Source organism: Acomys russatus, chromosome 31, assembly GCF_903995435.1.
Source record: "Acomys russatus chromosome 31, mAcoRus1.1, whole genome shotgun sequence".
Lineage (NCBI taxonomy): Eukaryota > Metazoa > Chordata > Mammalia > Rodentia > Muridae > Acomys > Acomys russatus.
The window spans coordinates 28,976,099-28,994,903 of record NC_067167.1 but is presented as its reverse complement, the minus strand read 5'-3'; the positions used below and the strand labels follow the sequence as shown (position 1 = coordinate 28,994,903).

Sequence of the window (18,805 nt, the reverse complement as noted above, 5' to 3'; positions counted from 1 at the left end):
CATCTCCTGGCTGACCAGAGGGAACCAGCTCATATTTTTTGCTTCAGGGCCTTGAGCTGGCAGGCGCCACCCATTTTGTTTCCTGACAGTAAGAGATTGCCTGGGATCTCTTCCTTGGACCTGCATTCATTTGTCTAATGACATCCTTTGACACAATGTCAGCAAACCCCAGGAAGCCCAAGTTTTTTTTTTGTTTTTGTTTTTGATTTTTGTTTTTTTGTTTTTTTTTTTTTTTCAGAAACCAGAAATGGCTTGTTCACTTTCCCAGTGAGAAGTACTATATTTCTCACAGCTAATGCTTCAAGCATCTTGAATTCTGGCTAAGAAAGTACCATATTTCTCATAGTTACCGCTCATGTTTTGAGATCTGAGACTTTTAGTGGCTTGCTCAGAATTTTGTTGTAAATTGTTGAATTCACTGCAATTAAAGCACCAGGTACTTTGATAGCAGAGCCATCTAGCTATAGCTTGTCCTATGGTATTGACATGTTGCTCGTTAGAACCAACATCAGTCATGTCCCGTACCTATTTGTCCATTTGCCCTGCTCATGCCTTTAATGATCTAACAACAAAAGACATCAATTTTCTAGTATAATTGAGAGATTGCTCAGTGGTTAAAAGCACTGGCACTCTTCCAGGGACCTAGGTTTGATTCCCAGCATCCAAATGGCAGGTCACAACCATCGGTAACTCTGGTTTCAGAGAATCCTACACTCTTCTGGCCTTGGCAGGTACCTGGCATGGCTGACGTGCACAGACATACATGTGAGCAAAGCGCGCATATGCATGAAAATAAATAAATCTTTAAAGAGAAAGTTTATCATTATCTTAACACATTTAATCTCCTCTCAAAGAATCTTCCTGAGGACAATTATTTTCAAGTATACTTTGGTCTTCCCTTCCCCCTTGACACACATGCCTCAGCCGTGTCTGTTAGCGGTTGTTATACGTGAGGCTGCCTTTGCCTATCTCTACCTCTGGTGGAGACATTGTTCTTACACTAAGAAAACAGTAGAGAAAAAGCTATGGCCTCATCATCTTGTCTAAACTTTCTCCTGGGCAGGGGGATTTCCCTTCAGCTAGTGTTGTGACGTCAGCTGTAATAACAGCACAGTACTCCGATTGTTACTCCTGCTTATATCAGCTGACTGAAATGCCAGAAGACCATGCGTGATGGATTGCATATTGCTCCCCCAGTGGTTCTTGGTGAAGGAACCCCATTGTGAGGACTAATTTCCACTGTACACTTTTGAATAAGGTCTCTCTTCATTCTTTGAGAGATGCTTCTGCCCCACAGATATGCATAAGTTAAAGCCTAGCACGTCCCAGCCAAAGTGGCATGTGACCATATGCCTGCAAAAATGCTCCAAATAATACCCCCATGTATTTGGTTGACCTACATTTGATTTGTAATCACATCACTTGTGTGTTCTGCTCTCTCATCTCTTCTACCTATTTCATCAAGTGGGTGTCTCAATTGCCCAGGCCCCTGGGTTCTTCTGTCCCTGGGTTCTAGGTTAGTGAGGCCAGTGGGAGTCTCAGCAAGAGCTGAGGGGCAGGGTGTGTGCATGCGTGTGTGTATGTGTATGCGTGCGTGCGTGTGTGTGTGTTCATTAAGCTGGTGTTTCCTTACACAAAACTTTGTGATTTCAGTCAGGTAGTTCTATAAGACTCTCCTATCTTCAGGTTAAAGGTGTAAAGACCTCTCACAACTAGCCCTAGACCTCTTCTCTGTGACCTCATCTCCTTCTTTGGAAAGTTTTCCCTCTAAGCTCTCTACACATGGTCCAATTTGAGTTGTTTGCATTTTCTACTACAGTCCTGAAAAGCATTGTAAACACGTTAACTAAACAGTTCTCCAAACCTACAGTGCATTTTTTCACTACAAATCCCTTCAAACCAATGGGATTTACTAAAGCACATACCTAGCCAGGTGCCTGATGCATTTAGTATGTACTCTTTTCCTCTATCTTCCTTTGCAAAAATTACATGAAGGTGACTCTAAAATCCTTTTAGCTTTAAACTTCTTTATCCTCAGAGTGGTTTGGGCACAATCCCAGGTCCCCTGTTAGAAAGCCATGGTTCAAACAAGAAGTACTCCAGTGAGCTGTCACTTCAAAGAGCAGCAGCGTTTTACTTTCAGGGAACAATTTTTGCAGTGCTAGCAAGTTGAAGACAATTTATTCCTGGAAAGTAAGATGGATAAAAAATTTTAAATGAACCCTTCCCTTAATGAGAATTTTGATGACTTATTTTTAGGATCTGAATAAGTTCAGGTGAGCATAGATCATATATAATATGTAAATTACAGAGGTGTATATAATTTGGAAATGAAGCTTTGGGCCCAGAAGGCAAAATACTTGGTGTTGAATGCCTCTTCTATCGCCACCCCGATGTTAGATGATCTAAAAAAAGATCATTGTGATGAATGAATGATCTGGAACATGAAAGCTATTAGAATGCTTCTTCACATTCAATAAACAACAGGAAAAATAGTTTTGATAAAGACAGCTTTCTTTTGAGTGCCAATCAATAGAAAGTAAATAGTTCAATACAAGACATTTCAAATTAAAGGGAAAAACTCCACTCAAACTAAGACTCAAGCCTCTATAGCTACAGAAGTTACAAGGTTTTATAATAGCATTTCAAACATTTTTTTAAAAGGCTGATCGATGTTGACAATTTTTTAATTAAAAAATATATAAATATTACACTAGTCTTAAATCTCCAGGGCCTTTAGTTCCCACGTGGCAATAAAATTAAAATAAATGAAGAAAACTATAAAATAAAATACAAATTAGAGAAATTAGTTTAATGTGATAGATGATGTATTGTTGAAAGGAAATTACTACTTATAAAAGCTCATTTTTATAGTGTTGGGTCATTTAACTCTGGCTGCCTGCAATATATTTTATGATGACTCACTTTTACCACCTTAAAAAAGGTTGGAGTACAAGGAAACCTCTGTACAGACTTCCATGATGTCACTTTGCCTTCATGTGCCTTAGTCTCATCACCTAAGTATTCAGACCATCCCAGTTCCGTCTATTAGGCAGTGACGACTAAATGATCTCTTGTCTGTAGTCTAGTCATAAAAACAGTGACACACACACACACACACACACACACACACACACACACACACACACACACACACAAAACAGTGACACAGGCAGTCACAAGAGCAAAACATCCTTGTCTTCAAAATGTATTATATTAACACCAAAGTTAAAACATGCTGTTTTTTAAAAAACCACAGAGAACTCTGAATTCTTCACAAGCCCTTCCAAAGACAGGGAAATAATAATACATAGAGTTTGTTTCTAAAAGACTGGAAATATCACGGAATTAAAAATAGTTTTTTTTTTTTTTTTTGGTGAAAGCATGTCTTACAATGAAGGGTTGATATGATTTTCAAGGGATGCTTTATTTGAAGGGAAAAATAGTGCAAGATGGATTTCCAGGAAAATGTGTTGAATATGGGACCTTATAGCTAATGCAATTGTATAATTGAGCCAAAATGGTGTTACCACTTACCTAGCATTTAAAAGTGGTGTGTAATAGATGAATCATAGCAAACAATGTAACTCTTAGACATTAAAAAATGTCTCCTTACAGATATGAGTGAACTTCTGAAAAATGTCATTTTTGATGGATCATTTAAAATGACACTCATTGTTCCTGCATTCTAAATTCACATCAATTGAGAACTAAAATGAAACAATTAGTCTATAACAAATATTTGTTAAAACTTTACATTGCAAAATTACCTTTGGCCCTTGAGCTGTCAGCCATGTAGTGAGTTCTTCCACTGTCTGAATTGCTTACTCCATGATGAAAACATTAACCCGCTACACTGCAGTGTCTAATGTTGAAAGCAAGCAGGGGCTGCATCTCTTTCACAAGGTCTAGCAGAGAAGGCTGCTCAATAGGCCCAACTAAACAACGTGTAAGGTGCCAGTGAAAGCATGGGGTATCTATCAGCAAGGCAATTTTACTTATCCAGAATCCAAGGGGAGAAGTAAACAGTGTAATATCATGTCCATTCTTTGCTGTGATTACATGCATTTAAACAAATGGGGGGGGGGGACATTGAACCAAACTCTGTACATTCTTACTTTGAATTTAATTTAGTTTTATTTTCACTTTTGAGAGATACATTAATCCTAGAACGTCATGGCATAGAAAGGAGAGCAAGATGCAAATTTCACATAGAATTGTTATGTAGTTTTCTTTCTTTTAAAAAGTTGACTGAGGGCCTTACAAATAGAAGTTCAAACGAGACAGAAACCCATTTTAGTGACATGTAGGACTTTGCATATTATCAAAGACTATGTGCTAATTTGATATGTGTATGTAACGTGTAAAGATCACATCAGTGGAATCGTCATTTACCGTGACACAATCCTGTAAGTTTTTCTCTCTGTTGTTTTTATTTGTGTGCCCGCGCACATGTACGTGGGTAAGCATGCATGTGTGTGAGTGTAGAGGCTAGAGGTCAACCTTGGGTGCTTTTCCTTGAAGCTATCTGTCTTGCTTCTCGATGCAGGGTTTTGGGCTTCTCAATGGGTTCTTTGACTCACCTGTTTGGCTGTGATGACTGGCTAGAGGATCTCAGGAATTCTCACATCTCCATCTCCCAAGAGTTAGCATTACAAACACTTGGAACCACACCCAGCTTTTTGCATGGATGCTCGAGATCAAACTCATGCTTGCATGTTAGGTGCTTTTCTGACTGAAACTTCTCAACCCCTAGGCTTCTCTCTTATTTCTTTATAAAATATGTGATGAATTGTAAACTATAGTTAAGCTACCATGTTGGAACAGCAGAACTTCTACCTATAGAACTGTATTTTGAGACTCGTTGTCCAGTTTCTTCCCTCTCCCTCCTACCTAACTTCTAGTGACTGTTAGCCTACTCTCTACAAAAGTCAACTTAAAAAGAAGTTCCTGCATGTGAAAACGCGTGCTATTTGGCTTTCTGTGCTTAGCTTACTTCAGTTAACATGGTGACATACACTTCCATCCAGATTGATGCAAATAAAAGGATTTTATTTTATTTATGCATTGAAACATGCTTTTATTGTGTTACATTACCACAGTTTCATTACCTGTCCTGTGATTGAACAGTTTGTATATTACTTACTTTTCTTGTGTCTGTAGCCAGATATATGGCAAAAGCCAGCATGGTGGTTTGAATAAGAACAACCCGCTAAGCCCTTATGGTTGAATGTTTGGTTCTGTGTTGGTGATCTACTGAAGTAGGGTAGGAGATATGCCTTGTTGGAGGAGGAGCAGCACAGGCAGTGGATTTGGGGGATGTCCAGCCCAGCCTTGTTCTGTGGATCACATGTAAGCTCTCAGATATTGCTCCGGTGCCATACCTACCTGCCTCCTGCCATGCTTGGAAATGAACCATCTCTTGGAAACTGTATGCAAGCCCCTAGTTAAATGCTTCCTTTTATAAATTGCCTTGGCTATGGTGTCTCTTCACAGGAATAGAGTGGTAACTAAGAGGTTAACTTAAAGGGGAAAGGACTTATCTGGGTTCACAGTTTGAGGGTATAGCCCATCGTGGTAAGGAAATCACAGTGGAAGGAATTGAGGCAGCTGGTCACATTGTAGTCACAGTCAGCCAGAGCGTGCCAAATTCTGGTGCTCATCTTACTCCCCCCTTCATTTCAGTCTTGAACCCCAACTTATGGACCAGTACCATCTACAATTAAGGTGTGTTTCCCCACCTCAACTGACCTAATCTGAAACTCCCTTGCAGACATGTACAGAAGGTTATCTTCTAAGTAATTCTAAGTCTTGTCAAACAGGCCATATTAATTGTCACACCTTGGTTAACTTCATATATTTAAGGTAATGAAAACTTTCATCATGAAAGTCTTTCACTTGCATGGTTAGAGTTACCCATAGATATTTTATATTATTTGAAGCTATTGTGAAAGGTGTTGTTTCCCTGATTTTATTCTCAGTCTGTTTGTCATTTGTATATAAGAGGGCTCCTGAATTTAACTTAATTTTGTATTCAGCCACTTTGCTGAATGTGCTTATCAGTTGTAGGGGTCCCTAGCGGACTTTCTTAGGGTCACATATTTATATTATCATGCCACCTGCAAATAACAATACTTTGATTTATTCCCTTTCAATTTGTATCTCCTGGATCTCCTTCAGGAGTGTTATTGCTCTAGCAAAACCTTCAAGTACTATACTGAATAGGTATGAAGAAATTGGACCTTGCCTTGTTTGTGATTTTAGTGAAACCGCTTTGGGTTTTTCTCCATTAAGTTGATGTTGGCTATGGGCTTGCTGTAAGTTGCTTTTATTATGTTATGTCCCTTGTATCCCTAATGTCTCCAGGACTTTTCACCATGAAGAGATATTGGATTTTGTCAAAGGCCTTTCTGCATCTGATGTAATTTTTTTCTTTCAGATTGTTTATATGGTAGATTGCATTGATTGATATTTTTTGTATATTAAACCCTCCCTGCATCTCTGGGATGAAGCCTATTTGATCTTGGTGGATGATCTTTTTAGTATGTTATTGGATTCAATTTGCAAGTATTTAATTGGGTACTTTTGCATCTATATTCTTAATACTGGGAGGACTGGGATAGAATCCCTGTTTTACGAGTGTCACATCTCATGCATTTTCAGAGGCTGTACACTGTGTGGGAAATAGAATCTTATGGCTTTTACCTAGTAACATTGATGCATTAGTGAAAGATTTCTCAGAGGACCAATTATGAGCTAAAAGTAAACCGTGGAAACCAAGAGGGAACATCTATACGATATACTGAGATTTATCAACTATAACAGTATAGTCAGAAAAGCTCCAGAGATATTTGTGAGCTTCAGGGAGTCTGCTCAACTTCACTCAGGGTTTTGCCTGAAGAGGAATAAGACCCAGAGACTTGAAATAGGGACAGCCATGTTGATGGACCTGAAATTCTTGAAATTCCAGATTTTCCTGTAGAAGTGATTTACTTTTCTTCCCTACCTTTTGTGTTCTTTCTCCTCAATATTAGAAGCTGAAGAAGATATAGTAGTGTAACAAACCTTTATCTCTCTCTTTATCAATTCTCACCTTTAAAACAAAAGAATTTGAACAGAGGTACCCTATTTCATGGGTGGAAAATGCTGCTCCCAGGAGCAATGGACGTTAAAGGGGAAATTCAAGTGCCAGGCTTGCTTACAAGTTGCTGCTTAGGGAGGCCATATAGGTTTAACAATACAGGTTATTGCCTTAATTTTGGTTGATTGCCAGAACTAGACTGTAAAGACCCTATTCCTTTAGACACTACATACTTTAGCTATTGGATACAGAGGTATGAAACTGTAATTAGTCTCTTGCTGGCTAGTGTTCATAATGCCAGCGTGTGCTATGCAGGCTGCCATGGAAGAAATTATCAATAGTCTTCCCCAGCAGTGGGATCTGCATGCTACAATACTGACCTGATAGTCAAGATCTCATGATGGAGGAAATGGTAGATATGTATTGTATATCACACACACACACACACACACACACACACACACACACACACACACACATTTCTATGTTTTCAAGTCTCAGTGTCTTTACTTGTATAAGGAAATAACAATACCACATGAAACTGCTAAGAATGTTTGCACTCAAGTCCAGTTTTGTCCTTAGGACCTGTGACTTTGGAACATTATTTACATTTTATTTCTATATTTTTTATAGAATAGTTTTAGTGGTTAAAGGGAGGTGCCATCTATAAAGCACTTAGCAGTATTTGAAAATCATAGCTACCAAACATATAATAGGGATGAGAAGTCTAGTTATTAGGCTATACTAATGGAAATTTGCATAGATGGCATCACTTTCCAAAATGGTCATCTAATGCAATGTGTGACAAGAATGAAGACAGCAAAATCACTTCAATTTCCAGCAAGTTTTATGGGCCTGCCTGGTACTAGACAGCATTATACATTTAGAGGGGATGAGGTCCCTGACTAAAATGAGCTTGCTGCCTAATGTGGGAGACGAGTCATCCACATGCAGGAGATGGCTTGTAAAACTCTCACAACTCGGATTGCTCCCATGGTGTCAGTCCAGCGTCTGAAAACTGATATTTGTAATTGCTTCATTTTTAATAAAATGCTCATGAGAAAGAACCAAGTAATGTAATATCAGCAGTAGTGGTATACGGTGAAGTATCATATCATAAAGGGCTAAGCAGGAGGTATCAAGTAGTTTAAAATGAGAGCAGTATGTGTTTAAGTTAGAGTTGACTTCTGTTACTCACAGCTGTGGCATTGCCACAGCACAGAAGGTCACAGTGAAACACACAGGTTCCTTTGACCCTTGGCTTAAAGCTTCCTCTTCAGCTATTCATGCATATGAACATATGTCTATTTATATTTTTTAATTTATTTGCATGCAAATATGCGTGCTTGTGTTTGCACATGCTCACCTGTGAGTGCACATGCTTTTTTATGTGTGTGAGTACCCATGTGAGTCAGTTCACATCCACATATGGGTGGGTGCTTGTGGAGACAGGAAGTTGAGGTTAACGTCTTCGGTGTTTGCTTTCTGATTTATATATTAAGGCAGACTCTCTAGCTGAACTTAGACCTCACTAATTTGGTAAGTACAGCTAGCCAGCTTGCTTCCGGGATCCCCTGTCACTGCCTACTGAGGGCTAACATTACATACTTGGCTGCCATTTCTACCTGGTATTTATGTGGGTCCTGGGAATTGAAATCTTGTCCTCACTGAACCATCTCCAAGCCCCATTCTATTTAAAACTTACTGAATAAGATTTTTTTTGCTATGTCAACATTAAACTCATGGCCAACAGCACTGTACCTAATGTTTGAGTGATACTAAACGTATTGTCTTTATAAAGTTCACCCAGACTTCTTGTGTTTATGTCTAATTAACAGGTCAACCCTACATTTGGGGTCACTTTAAAGAGCAAAATCAAGGACAACCATAGAAGGTGTCAAGTTGACCCTGAAATGATACTTATTTCTATTAGGAAAGGCTGTTCTACTCAAATGGGAACACAGTATTCTGTATATTTCTTTGAATGACCCTAAAAGTATAATGGATATTGATTTGGTGATTGTGGTAGTGGGTAGTGACAGTGATGGTGGTGGTGGTGTTACTGATAAATTTTAGCACATACTAAATCCGTGAATAATGAAGATAGACTGTGTGTTTGTGTCTGTCTGTCTATCTGTCTGTCTGTCTCTGTCTCTGTCTCTGTCTCTGTCTCTCTCTCTCTCTCTCTCTCTCTCTCTCTCTCTCTCTCTCTCTCTCTCTCTCTCTCTCTGTGTGTATTGCAGATCCTGAGGGCTTCATTGAAGAAATGAGTTTGTGACAGCTTTGGAACATAGTGATGAAGATGGTAATGATGGGCCAAGAACCTATTGCCTCATGGGTTCTTGTCCCATCACACTTTTCAAGTTCTGACTATAGCTCCCTCCTTACTCTAGTATTGCCATGGTGTCCTAAAGTGGGATTCTTGAACTTCACAGCTTATCACAGAAAGGATTTTATAATGAAACACCAAAGACATCTAATATATAGAACAAATATTATTCAACTTTCTCCCTATCTAAGATAAACTTCTATCTGAGAATTAGGGAAGTCTGGTGATTTCATTCTTGTAAAAAGATATCAAATTAAGACTTTGGTCCATCCAATACTAATCTTCAAACAGCACAGATTAGTACTATTATTTTGTTATTATAGCCCCACATTTGGCAGAGCAGAGAAAAAAGACGGGAGGGTTGTTAAAGAGAACCTTTTAATTCTACCCTCTCCCTAAATTTGCTTATGTTATCTTTGATTGTTTCTGTTAAGTGGGAAAAAAACAAGCCCCCCACTCTATATTTCAAACAATATGTTTCAATAGTGATAAAAATAGCATGTAGGTATTAGTCAAAGATTTATTTTTTCAAGATTTGGCTCAATACCAAACTAAAACTTCCATGTGCTCCAGTAAACCTAGTGTTTCTCATAGGTTGCTATTTTTGATCCCTGTTGCCATGACAATGGACTTTACATCAGCAGAAAGGGGATGAGGTATTGAGTGATTTATACCCACTCTTTGATATTTTAAGCCATTCACCACTGCTCTTTTCCTTTTCTGTAGAAAAAAAAATATATGAATATTTTTCCTGTACAGCTTTCGGATCTTCAGATAAAGGAGTTCAAAAAGTTCAGCCCTCTAAAAACACAGTCAGTGTCTTTCTTACAAGATGTGTAGCTAGAAGCTGTGGTAAGCTTAGAGATCAAACATGGAAGTCATGGGGTCACTGGCCTTTTCTGCTCAAAATTGTGCCGTGGAAACAAAAGTCTTATGAAGCACCGTTTCTGTAATGCCAAGTGGTGGGTAAATGCATTTAAAGTTAATAAAATAAATTAGCTCAAAAATGACTAAGAAGGACTAGTTTTGCTTTGATAAGTCCAGGACTATAGAATCTTTCCAGTGGTGTCACAGAAGGGGAGCGAGCAATTCTGATGGGGCCTCTTGTGCTCCATGCTCTGTGGCCACTGCTATCGATTATATGTTAAGGGAAACAATTCACTGATCAAAAAGTCAGTTTGGGAAGGGTCACTGGTACAGGAGGCTCTGACTTGCTTCCTTTTTCTCTTGGGCTAACCTCTTCTGATTTCCCAGAGCGCAGCAGTCAGGGGTCTCCTCCATCCACAATCAATATGTTGACAGTCTGAATATTTGTTCAAGAACTCAGAGCTTTGGGCTCCCCATTTGGTACCAAGCATTGTATCCTTATGAACAGTGAGTGGAGGCACATACAAACTTACGTAGTTGATAACTTTTGAAAACACCACCGTCTCCCAAACTGCTAGAAAGTGTTTGAAATCACTAGAAACTAGTAACAAGTTCAGTAATTTACAGAAACCAGCCACTGTCTTAGTTCCTTCCAGCTGTGGTTGGGGCACATGCCATTTTTACAACTCTAGAATTTTTATGCAGGAAAAGAATGGCCCAGGGTGGCTGTAAAATAAATATTGTTTCCTACTTTTGTTTCTCCAATTTCTCTATGTTCATGTGGTTCCTCCCTGTCAGTCCCAATTCAAATGGAGAAAATGCTAATGTAGATTTAAAAAGTCCCTTCCTCCTCCCAATCCAAAGCCATTGCAAACCTGCAAGCCGAGTTTCAGTCTTGACCCTCCAGAGCCTCTTTGTTAGCCGCCTTCCCTCCTATAGCTACCACCCTTCATCAAAGAAGCATCTCTTTACAGTGGATGAAGCTACCACCAAAAAGTATGACTAGACACAACGCAGAGGTTAATGGATGGTGAGGAGCCTAGCCCCAGTGAATACATCTGTGTCATAACTTCTGCATCTATGGATGAAGGAACATCGTGGAAGAAGGGGCAGAAAGATTCTAAGAACCAGAGCACCAGGACGTAGTATTCTGTGAAACAGTTTCTCTTAAAGATGGTTGGATAAACAAGTCTGGAACAATGGGGCCAATGCCAATAGATGCGTTAACATGATAGGGTGTAAATTTCATGGGGTCCCACCCCTAGGCAAAGAACTATAGGAAACTAGTACCTGCTGTAAGAGGGAGAATTATTCAGTACTGGTTATCCATCCAAAGTGGTCGGCCCTGAAACCATATTCACACAAACAACCAAAACAGACTCATTGGGTTGTATTTATACATTAGTGCCTATGTACACTATGTTTGCCACAATAATAGTTGAAGAAAATGAGGTTATCAATTTGAGACTGAGAGGGCATGGAAAGTGCTGGAGGGAGGGTACTTCCAAGGGGCTGGAGAGAGGAAAGGGAAGGGGGAAGTAGTGTAATTTTACTTAATAGAAATGTGTTAAAATTGACCTTCAAAAAATTAGAAAAAAGTGATAATTTTTTCAATATATATGTGTGTGTGTGTGTATGTGTGTGTGTGTGTGTGTGTGTGTGTGTGTGTGTAAACATCTCCATAGACATTACTCCCCCTAATACCAAACAGACTTGATATTCAGGATCGTTCTCTTTAAAAGACAAACTGTATTAGCTCTGGGTGCTCAGTTACTGCTGATCAGAGAACATTTATAAACACTTAATGAAAATTTTGTAATTCCAGCAGGCCGGTGAATAAGCATCCAGTGAAAGCCAAAATGTAGAGGCCCGGTTTTAAGGAGCCGGCTTCTCTTGCCACGAGTCAAATGTTTGCTTTAGAAGCCACTTTGGAAGTCCCTGCAGAATCTCACGTGCCTTGCTCCTCCCACAGGAAGGCTGATGGTACCAGAGGAGTCGGAATAAAACCTGTGGTACAAGTCAGCACAGGCTGAATGCCTCTGAGAGGCAAGTGGGTGGAATGCATATGCAGTTCTTTTTTTTTTTTTTTTTAATGCGAGGAATTCTAGGTACTCAGACTATCTGGGTGTAAGAATCAAGGTAGTCACTCACACACCTCCTCATTCCGGAACTCTCCCCTCTCGCCATCCCTTCTCAACATCCTCGCTTCTCACGTGAAGGCTCTTGAATGTGTGTCAAAAAATAGAAAGCTGAGCAGAGGCTCTTTTCCCTCCCCACTTGCTGTCTATGTTTTCTCACAGCCACAACGTAATTCAGTAAACGTGAGGACAAATGTGATAACATGTTTGCCTGAAGGCTGCGAGGAGGGAAGAGTATAATACAGATAGTGAAATACGGAATCCTTGCTTCTGTATTGAATTCGTATCATCCAATTATTACAGTAATGTTTACATTATGAAAGCGGTGCCTTAAGTCCTCATGTAGTAGACAAAATGAAGTTTCACGCAAGCGATGTGTTCGTGAAAGACACAAAACTAATTATAAGGAAAACGAGATATGAGCCTCATGCCCAAATTGCTGTAGGCAAAATGCTGTGGTATTGATGTCTTCGTTGCATTAAAAGAGAAAATCTTTTGATAAGGGCTCAGTAATTTGTTCTCTTTCAGATTTAAAAAAATTCCGGTGAAAGGATGTTTGGTCTCTAAGGATGAAGTCATGTTCTTAATTTTAAAATGCAACCTTATGTTCCCTTATGTAATCATTTCTCAAAAAAAAAAAAAAAAAGATTTCTAATATTTTTTTTTCTCTCTCTTCCTATTCAAACTATTGCTGATTCTAGACCCATGAATCCATTAATTGACAAATCTACAATACCTCCTGCATGTGTTCACCTGGGGTAATCAGGCTGCTGAATGTGGCCAGCGGACTCTATTGTATGTGATTTGTGCAGCTGAATGGCTTACCTAGTTCCCAGTGTCTCCCTTTCTTCAGTAGTAAGGAAAGAAGGAATAGAACCCATCTCACAGAATAGTGGCGCGGCTCCGGGAAACCATCAGAAAGCTGTGCGTATCCTTGTTGTTTACCCTGGCAGCAATCCAGGCACAGCATTATTACTGTGTAAATTTTTGCTTGCTTGTCACTCAAATAAATGGCTTTCCCACTCTTCCTCCCAAGCTAGCCTTTTCTCGTGTTCCTTACATGAACTTCATCCGCCAGTAGACAGGAAATCAGCTTTTATTCTTTCTCTTCCATCATCTCTATGTTCAAAATCAAATTCTGTTGATTTATATTTTAACACTCCTGGGACCTATCTCCTTTCTTCTGTTTAGAGATACGTTTTCTCTTACTTTGGCTTCATGATGGGACTCCAGATGATCTTTTCCTTGAACCCCCTCTTGCATCTTTTCTCCCCACCATAGCCATAATGTCTTGAAATAAATCTGACCATACCCACCTCAGGCTTTATAATTTTTCAGATATTAAATGCATTTATGATCACCCTACCACCTAACCACCTCTTAAAGACTATCACCATTTTTACTTTGATCTCTGACCTCTAGTTACAAGCCTCTTCTTCCTCCTTCTCCTTTTCCTTTTTGTAGGTCTCATGTTTCTGACTGCAGGCTCTCCTTACTCAGCCAGAATATTTTTTCTTCATATCTCATGCTCAGTTATTATTAATTAATCAATGCTTAGCTTAAATGCCATTTCTTTGGCCAGTTATGTTGAATCCACTTATCATATCTTCAAATTAGTTCATGCTTTCTTTTCATAAGATTCATTTAAAATGCAACCACGTCACTACTGAGCTCTGTTTTATGCTAGCAGGCAAACTCCGTGAGAGCTGGGCTGCAATTCCTGTTCACCTTCCAGCAGCAGAATGCCTTGAACATAGTTGACATTCATTAAATATTTATTGCCTGACTTTACCCACTCGGAAGGTTAGACATAGTTGAGTATGTAGGAAGTCCTGTATTTTAAAAAAATCCATACCACATGCAAGGCATCCAGCTCAGTTCTAGACAATTGACAGCAAACACTCAATTAGTACTAACTTTTAACAACTTACTTCTGGACACTCAAATTTGATTGGACTTTCTGATTTGAACTTTAAATCTGAGTGTAGTTCCTATTGGAGACAGTCTGGTATTTTCCTGACCTATTGGCATAGCCTCCTTACCAGAGTTACGCTACAAAGCTGAGAATTCTGAGTGTTCGCTTTCGCTTTAATCTGAAAATGGTTTCAGTGCTGTTACGTGTGAGGCCTCAGCTAGGTGCTATGAGGGAAATAGAGAGGGGCCGGGTAAAGAACCCAGTCTGAAAGAAACATTTGGAAATCATGATTAATTGCTTTTGCCGTTGATTTTTTTTTTTTTTTTTTTTTTTTGCCAAATCCCAACAGAAACTACTTAAGGAAGGAACAATTTATTTTAAATCATAGTTTCAATCCATCTTACTGGAGAGGTTGTGTCAGAACAGCTTGGTTCACATCCTGTAGGGACGGGATGCAGAGAACAAAGCAAGAAGAAGTTAGGGGTAATGTGTGCCCCTAGTGACACATTTCCCTCAGCTTGGCCTTCACAAGTAGCATTCCTATTGTGAGCATACGGTAGACTTTACACGTTTAAGTCATAGCAAATACTCAAGTGCAATAGATCCATGGTGGGGACAGGATCTACTGAGAAAAATTCCAACTCCATCTCTTGTCCCCCATTCAAGACTAGGACTTAAAAAAAAAAGCATAAGCTACAAGATTGTTTGTATTTCATATCTTGCCTTTCATTATAATAACCCAGGGTACTTAATGATATTTGAGTTCTGCCTCAGTTTAACTTGAGATGCTTCAAGGGCATGTTTGGTGCTGTGTGTATGTGTGTGTGTGTGTGTGTGTGTGTGTGTGTGTGTGTGTGTGTGTGTGATCAGGTATGTACATATTTGGGGAAGGACCCAACTCAGCTAGTTAGGAGAGAGTGCCACTCCTCACCATACCTTCAGGAAGGCAACCTTGGGCAGGAAGGGGTTAACAGCAGAGGTTAGGGTTGTAGAGTAGTTGCTTGCTCAGGCATGTTAGTGGGAGGTACTTTCCTAGAGGGCTATTGATAATGTCACAGAGAAATATCCATAATCACTTTATAGCATGGCTCCTCAAAAAAAAAAATCTGGGTGAATTAATCAACTTTTATATTAGCAACCAAAATGTATTAAAACATGAAAAGCAAACATAAAAATATGCTGAGGAGAAAATGTGATCAACTGCCTCCCTCTTCCTGGCAATGGGCAAAGAGACATTTTGTTGGTGGTGTTGTTCTTAGATCAGTCTGGAGCAGAGCCGATAGCAGTCCTTTGTTCATCCTGACTTGATGCCTGGCTTGGTGGCTGAAGCTGTCTGTCTTATGCCTAGGCTTCATAAAAATGAAATCAAATCCAATAAAATCTAATCCAGGCAGCGCAGTGTGGGAAGCGGGCAGACAGAGACCTATGGACTCCTGTGCCACCTACAGAACTGCCCATCAGAGCGAGGCACAGACACCCACTTGCTGCCACACCAATGCAAGGCAGCATAGATGGAGGATGTCACCCAGGGGCCCTCCACATGTGTGGCCAGCCTGAAGCAAGAGCCACCGCAATGTGTGAGTATGTGGTTGCTAGGTGGGAGAGAAAGAGAAGTACAGCAGTTTGAGCATTATGAGGGAGAAATGGAGCTGAGACTCGAGGGTGGAGAGACGTAGTCTGTTGTGAGTAGCCAACCCAACCAACTGGGAATATAGGGCGGTGCCATCCTGAGCTGCTGCTGCTGCTGACTATGTCTGTGTCCCTGGCTACACAGCAGCAGGGATTGGTGCTATGTCCTTGGCTCATATGACCACTAGAGAATATGAGGGGACTATGTAGATATCCAGGGCAACTGGCCCTGCCCCTCACTGGATCTGGCACTCCGGAGAGCTGGTCCCAGTTCTCATCAGTGGCAACACTTGGGAGAGGAGGCCCTGCCCGTCATCCAGACAGCACTGTGGAGTTGGCCTTGGTGGCAGGGATGTGGGGAGCAGGCCCCAAGGACGTGAGTGTGAGAGAGCTGACCCCACAACTCATCTGCCATGGGGGCGGAGATGATGACTCCCCCATTGTCCCTTGCTACCTCTGGCAGTCAGAAAAGCTGCCCATAATGCCATGAGCTCCAGAGAACTAGCCCTACCTCTCACCCCTCGGGAGAGCAGGCCCTGCATCTTGCCTGGACAGCACAGTAGTAAGCCATGAGGCAGCCCTGAGGATGAGAGGGTAGGAGAGCTGGTCCAACCACTTGTCTGCTGTGAGGTGACATGGGTGCTGGGGTAATGCCTCCCCTTCTTGACTCTTACCACCTACAGCAGTCAGGAGAGCTGGCCTTGGGGTCATGAGAGTGTAAGAGCTAGCTCTGCCCCTTTACTGGCTGTAGGACTCAGGATAGTGGGCCCTGCACTTTATCTGGGCAACTTCACCCTGATATTGAAGGCACAGGTTAGCTAGCTCAGAGCAAGCGAGAGAGCAGGAGAACTGGCCCTGCTCCTCACAGAGTGCGGCATTTGGGAGAGTGGGTCTGGCACCTTGACTGGGCAGCACAGTTGAGCTGGCTCTGGAGGCATTGGTGCAGGTATGCTGGCCCCAAGGGTTTAAGGATGGGAGAGCTGACCCTGCCACCTGCTGATGGCAGAACTGGACAGCCTACCTACAGCAGTGCTGGAAAGCTCACTCTGGTCATGTAGACAAGAGAGAGCTCTTGAGCTGACCAGCTCAGATACCACCGAGGCCCAGATCCTGGGATCTGAATTAGCCCACCCCAAAATCTATATCATCTGCTTGAGATGCATGAAATGGCCTGCCCTGTGGTTGCAGAGCTGCAGGATCTCATGGCACAGGGCAACAACAGGATAACTGGGAGGAGATCCTGGCGAGGATCCAATATTGATGGTGTCACAGAAACTAGAGATCATGAACTAGACCAGTGACTCATTGTAATAAACATTAGCAAATGAAGATGTGTGGACAGAGGGATATATTGTGGGACACACTGTGACATACTACAGCTTCCACGATGAGAATTTTTTCTGTTGTTATTGTTTGTGTGTTTTATTTTGGAGGGAGGTTGCAAGGGTAAAGGACAGATATGGGGTGTTGGGGAGATGAGTTGGACTGGGGTGCATGATGTGAAGCTCACAAAGAATCAATAAAACGTTTTAAAAAGTGACTGAACTAGCAATTCTTGGCTTTGAGTAAAATTTATCTAAAACTATCCTAAGAACATATGCAATGCAAGTAAGAGTAGCTACAATATTTGTGGAGGGGGAGCCATATCAAAATATCACTGTTTCTCAGTGGATGGCCCACATTTTTGTTGTTGTATTTTTCCAGAGATTTTTTTAAATTTATTTTAAAGTTAAAGTTGTAGAGAAGCAGACTTAGGTTTCTTGCCTGGGTCACACACCATTTGGAGATTTTTTTTTTTTCATCCTAGCTAAATTTCTAAAAGAAGTGGAAATAGGAATGTTAATTCTGTAGATGCTATTTTAAGATTTCTCACAAGTTTTGTTTTAATTATCATGGTTGTTGAACGGTGTCTTAATCAAAATTCTCTTGAGCAGTGAGTGATTCTCAACCTGTGAGTCATGACTCCTTTGGAGGTTACCTATCAGATATCCTGCATATCATAAGAAATAATCTTATGGGTGAGGGTCACCACAACACGAGGAACTGTATTAAAGAGTCACTGCATTAGGAAAGTTGAGAAACACTGCTCTAGAGGAACAGAACAAATATAATGGATATATATTGAAAAGGAGTTTATTAGACTGGCTTACACAATATGGTCTTGATAGTACAAAGATGTTTGTCTTCTCAATGGAGAAACTGTGCACTTGTGACTGTTGAGTTCATGAGGCTGGATGACGTGCTAGCTCCGAATCTAACACGGAAGGCCTAGAGATTTCCTGGAGGGATACTGGTTGCCAGTCCATGTTGGAAGGCAGAAGTAGGGTTCTGACATCAGGAAAGGAGGGCAGTGTGACGGTCATGGAAGCAGCAACTTCAGTGGCAACAACAGTATAGACAAACTCTCAAGCAAGATGCACAGTCAAACAGCCACAAAACAGAGCCCCCTCTTTTTTTTTGGTGGGGGGGGGGAATTTTTGCTTGGACCACTGCAGGAAGATGCTGCCCACAGTTAGTGCGGATCTTCTCACATCAGATAACTCAGTCAATACCATTCCTTAACGACGTGCCCAGAAGTTTCTCTATTAGCTGACTCCAAGGCTAGTCAACTGGACAAGAAAGATTCTCCATCACAGACTGTGTGAAAATTATTGTAATTGTGACATTCACCAATTAATTGAATTAATTAGTCTCTAATTAGCACCTATATGAATATATATATATCAATTACCATGGACCTTGATGTTAATATTATTTTAATGACATATTTCTACTAAACAAACCTTGTTTCCCCTTATATGTCTCTCTTTGCCTACTCAGATTTCATGATTCTGGGGACAAAATGG

General features: G+C 40.6%; 1 non-coding gene across 1 annotated transcript; it reads left to right on the top strand.

Annotated features, from left to right (window-relative positions):
- The first annotated feature begins 15,539 nt into the window (after positions 1–15,539).
- LOC127183838 (small nucleolar RNA SNORA48) lies at positions 15,540–15,687 on the top strand. The gene has a single exon (XR_007830086.1). It is a non-coding gene; the product is annotated as a small nucleolar RNA SNORA48 (small nucleolar RNA).
- The last annotated feature ends 3,118 nt before the right edge of the window (positions 15,688–18,805 follow it).